This window comes from Schistocerca gregaria, chromosome 5 (genome assembly GCF_023897955.1).
Source record: "Schistocerca gregaria isolate iqSchGreg1 chromosome 5, iqSchGreg1.2, whole genome shotgun sequence".
Taxonomy (NCBI): domain Eukaryota; kingdom Metazoa; phylum Arthropoda; class Insecta; order Orthoptera; family Acrididae; genus Schistocerca; species Schistocerca gregaria.
In genome coordinates, this window is record NC_064924.1 from 243527634 (window position 1) to 243533633 (window position 6000).

Here is a 6000-nt window from a genome sequence, read left to right on the forward strand (position 1 = left end):
TGTCATCAACCATGCGTCTACAACTTGTACTCCTACTTCCATTATGTATATTCCCATAAGGGAAGACTTTTTGATTGAAAGGCTCTTTCCCAGAGTCGGAGGATAAATACGATATTGCAGTGCAAGTGCGAATAAATTTTATACTTTTCTAAATGCAGCAGGTGTCCAATTGGCTTCATTTTACAGTCAACCGAATTTGGGCAGGTCTCAAATCTGGCGCCAGATCAAAGTGTTGCATGTACAGTTCTGAAGAACGCAAGTCAAATAGTGTAGTCAATGGGACTTCTAAAAGATATCAATATAATGCATTTAAGAAATGCACAGCAAGCACATCACAAAAGTAGGCAGCTCTTCAAAGTTCCACAAACTACACAGTACATTACCCATGCCCATAAATATATTTAGAATATTTTTTTCACAATACTAATAAATAATGTACTAATAAATCATTTATACAAGACAAATAAGAACATGAATAATACAAATATAATAAAGCTAGGCGGAAACTTGCAAGGAATAGCACTGATGACAGAAACTTAACCAAATAGTATTATGCAAAGTACAGCATTGACTACGATGAGTCACAATATTCACATAACAAAAATTTTAAATTAGAGTGAGACAGTTAACTGATTCAGTTGAAAATAGTTGTAGTGGTCCAAAATAACAACGTCTTCAGGCCTTTCTTCAGATGTACAGGAACAGTGAGGTGCGTGATTCTGTATCTCAGCTTCACATGCGACTGTCACCTCCCTGCAGTATGGTGTTCATAGTGTGCTGCTACTAGGCACCTCACAGCCCTTGTACACCTAAAGATGGGCTTATACTTGCCTGGAACTGGTCGTGATTTTGAACCATTAAATTATGTACACCTGAAGCAGTTAATTATCTGACTCTACTATAAAGGTCAGTTTCAGCTGTCCTTGTAACCAAATCTTGTGCAGAAGATCTCGAAACTGGAGCACTCACTGAGCAAGACCAGACCAGTTGAAAAACTCAAATCTATTCTCCCTGTACAACCCAGTACTCAAATTAACCCTTTAATCACGAGGTGTGGTTTCCCAGACCTCGCGAATATTTTCGAACTCGCTCTCCAAGGACAGTTGTGGTGGAATGCTTCTATACACCCCCTGCCCCCCTTAAATTGCCAGGCCGACAATGTTTTGTTGTTGGTTGCGTTATTGCCTTCTGTGTTTATTGTTGACAAGCGTTATTGATAGGTGTTGGAGTCTCCTAGACCATATCTCATGAACTGCGTACCTCTTTTCTTCAGTACAGTACTGTATGGCTCGAATGTGTTTCCACAAATGTGTCATTTTTAACTTCACTGAGTTTGATGAAATTGTTCATCGGTCTATGGAGGAAGGTGTCAGTGATATAGATGAAGAAATAAACAAAAAAGACGACGATTTTACATTAGCCAGTGATCACAGCTCTGCTATCGAAAAAGAGTATCATTCAAAGGAAGAACTTCAGGAAAGTTATGATGGGGATCTATCTGTTTATTCAATGAAATACTTAAAATGTCTGTTAGAATCGAATCTGTTCTCACTGGTGATAAGGAAAGTGTGGTTCCCAGCAATGAATGTCAATTTGATAGATTTTCTTTTTGTACCTATCAGGTGGAACTTTTAGGCGCAAATTTAAACCCAGGAATTTAGTTTTATTTGGAAATTAATTTGCTATAGAGACTGTATAATTTTTCAGAATGAAAAATTCAGTACTCTGACACTCAATTTATGAGTACTATTTAAAAGAACCATACAAAATTTTGTACTTTTGTGTGATAAATATTAAAATGCTGCAGGCTTTGTTTAGTGCAACAAAATAAACTAGAAGCATTTAAACAACACTTAAATAATTGTAAAAGTAAATGTAATATAGCATAAATAAAAAATCTGAAATGATTTTTGCCTTAAATCCCGTTTGAAACATGGAGTTCCAGAGACTCCACCTAATGGTATACATTACAAAAAAGTCACCTCGCAGCTTAGGGGTTAACAAAAGACAATTTTAAAGCTAGGACAAATAAAATTTTATTCCGACCAGCGATAACGAGAATAAAGTAGACGTTGGAAGAGATTTACCAACTCTTTTCATGTATGTCAGAACCAATAACAAACCCCAAGCAGGAAACAGACTGTAGCCCAGTTGAGAGTTAAACTCTGGCAAATGGCACTAAACAGAATGGATTGTATGTTATGTTGACTCCACAGCACAAGCGCACAGCAAGGCTCTGAAATGTACTCACCGATTTCAATTCTGTTTGGTTGAACAAGAACCATCCCAACTGGAAATTGATACATCAGTCTACCTTTGGCTGTGCCCCATGACCCGACGATTTCTGTGCCTGATCTCCAGCCACCCACTGTCTCCACACTCAGACAGGCAAGGAGCCCAGTATCATGCACTCGTCTGCATGCTGCTCTGAAGGCGTCCACTCATCCATTCCACTCAGAATTGTCTCAGTGATCTTTTTGCCAGCAGACACCTTCGTGACTTCCAACAGAGACTGTGCTAGGTGACCCCAGAATGCTTGTAAAAGGCTCACCAGTTGCTGTACATACCCACTTTGGTGCCAAGTGTGAAGCCATTGCTGGCTAGCAGCCAAAGGGTATAACCACATGCAACACTAATAAGACCAAAAAAGGATGAAGCATATTTGTATGCAGTTTAATCGGATTGTCCACTACAGTAGAATTACTTTACAGCAGATATACATTGACATGGTTTCTCCCACCTGGAATATCTTCCCAGTAAGTCCACCACATGTCGCCAACGGTTAATTTTGGTGTGATGTCAATCCAAAATCTGACCTCAGTAACATGCTGTAAGTAGTAGGGTAACCTATGTTCTGGGCCATTTTGAAAGTGCAGGTTGCATACATTCAAGGGCAAACTTATTTGATTTACGACCACCTCCCCCTCCCTTAACCTATTGTTATACTAAATGATTTATGACCCCTCATGGTTGATTTAAATCCCCCCAGAGATAATCCATCCTTCTGAGGAGCTCCCCCCCCCTCTCCCTCCTACTCACCCACCCTCTGGGAAATCCTCAAGTCCTCGCCAATACAAGCACTCTTTTCCTATCAAATTAATTGACAAATAAAGTTTGCGGAAGAAGAACTCATTCTGTGCTGAAGAGGTAGCATCTAATGATACTGTTTATTTATAAAGTTCATTTTTCGGGGGTTGGATCTCTTTCTTTGGCGGGAAGAGCTCACGTCCAGCAATTAAATGTCCTGTTTATGTAAATACACTGCTGCAGATTGAGGGTGTTATGTTGTAAAATTTTGGTTTGTGAGGACTCCTTCACATGCTGGGATTAACTGAGCTAGTGCAAAATGCCACCACCAGAAGCCGCCCCACCCCATACCCATCCCAGAAAAAGTTGATTGGGAAAAGACTCAATCTGCATTGGGGAGGAAGGATCTCATGACATGAAATTCAAATCAGTGTCAGTAATATATTAATACACACGCTTTATTTAATCAGATTGTGGGATACAGGGCTCCCCCACCTGGGTAGGCCTCACATCTGCACAACCCTCCCTCCCCCCTCCCCCCCGTCGATCCGCTTCCTGTGACATAATAACTATAAGTGCCTAGGACTGGAGTGAAGTGCAGTATAGTAGTAACCGTTTGGGGTCTCCCATGTGTGTGTCTATCGTACAGGGGCCTACATGAAGGTCAAAAACCGTGCAATGTCCTAGTTACAGTTCATGATACTAAATACCACTGGCACTAACACTCATCATTTTGAATCTTCTCACACAACACACACGTCTGCTCCTGTCGCCACTCACCCAGCACACTGACCTCTTCACTAGCCCCCACTGCCACAGGCAAGAGCAGACAGTATTTTATTGCCCCTGTTATAAGTTATTCGTTACTTGACAGAGTTTCAACTCCAGGTAGCATCTTGGGCTATAAGAGTTTCTCTTCACTGTCTCGACCAACAGAGTGTATCTCATTTGTAGATCAACAGTTAGCAAGTTATCCATCCAAACTGCAACCATCCACCGCTGACAGCTCTATACACACACACACACACACACACACAGATACTGCATGTATATTACCAATCAAAAAGTCTCTACTTCAACCACTTGTACATTATTTTCGATGTTATTACAGCTCTGAAAATAGTGAAATACCCTTCGCAAAACAGTTCTGCAATGGGTGTAAGCACATTTAAATTCATGCTGCTAAAATGGATAACATCTTTGATATGATTTATGTTGCCAATATTTGTAACAAGATTGTCTAGATTCTGTAATAATATCAACCATCGAGGGCATACCACTGAGCCTAACACACCTCCTTTTATACTCTAAATATCTGCAATGACGGTACATGATCACACCAGTCATTATATTTTGCATGGTAGATATGTGTTGCATAGAGGGAGACTGTCCTTCGTGAGTATCATTCTTATGCATGACAAAGATCAACACATTAATCGGACAGTGTAGTGTAGTACTGTACTGGAATGCTTCCAGCTACATATTCTACAGTTGCAGTGCATTTGGTTTATTTTCTGAATGCCTGTGTCTTTATTTGTGTGTGTGTGTGTGTGTGTGTGTGTGTGTGTGTGTGTGTGTGTGTGTGTGTGTGTGTGTGTGTGTGTGTGTCGTCGATGGCTCCCATAAACCTAACCCAGTCCTCCCATTGGTGGATACACCTTCAGACATAGACACACATCTGGGCGTAAAGTGTGGTGCATCCAGCTTCGATTTATACCCTGGACATATTGTATTGTGAATCTGCCTCTGAAGATCGCTCTGGATATAATGCATGGCATATCTACATTCAGGTCTACTCTGGGTCATGGGAGCCATGTGTGACACATGCACAGATATAGACATACAAAAAATTGAGCAAAAGAATTGCAGCTGTGGAATAAGTGGTTAGATGCATTCGAGTACAGTGCTACACGGTACTGTCAGACTAATGTATTGTCCTAACTCGTACATAAAAATGATGACACGAAGGACAGTCTTCCTCCATCCAAAGGACATCTAGCATACAAAATAGCGTGATTGGGGTGATCATGTGCCGCCATCGTAATCTTTTGAGTATAAAAGGAGGAGTGATAGGCGCAGCAGAGCACTTTGTGTGGTTGTTATTATTCGAGAGTCTAGACAATCATGTTACAAATGCCATGTGGGATTAGCCAAGCAGTCTAAGTCACTGCAGTCATAAACTGTGTGGCTTGTCCTGGCAGAGGTTCGAGTCCTCGTTCAGGCATGGGTGTGTGTGTTTGTCATTAGGATAATTTAGGTTAAGTAGTGCGTAAGCTTAGGGACTGACGACCTTTACAGTTAAGTCCCATAAGATTTCACACACATTTAAACATTTTTGTTACAAGTATAGGTAATATAAATTATATCGAAGATGTTATGCTCTTTAGCAGCATGAATTTAAATATGCTTATACCTATTGCAGAACAGTTTTGCGAAGGGTATTTCGCTATTTGCAGAGTCGTGGCACGTCGAAAAGAATGAACAACTGATTGAATTTCAGACTTCATGGTTGGTTATATGCGTGCAGAGTCTCTACATGTATGTGTCTAGAGCTGTCAGTGGTGGATGGTTGCAGTTCAGAGATATAACTTGTTAACTGTTCATCTATAAATAATGATACAGGGGAGACATATTCAGTAGGTAGATAGAGAGAAGGGAAACCCTTATGGTCCAAGATGCTACCTGCAGTCGACACACTGTCAACTAAAGAATTTCTTATTACTGGGGAATAAAAATAAGTACCCTCAAGCTATAGTTTGTAATGTCCTGATAGGACTATGGGTACATATCAGAGTTGGAAGGTATAAACAGAAATAACGAAGCACAAATTCGAGGAAAACCTGATATGATCACGAAAAATTGATGTGAAACACGTTAAATTGCGGGAAATACATGAAACATATAAAATAGCGAAAACCTATTAAAATTACAGAAATTGACTGGGTACATAAAATTAGAGGAAAAATATCGTTA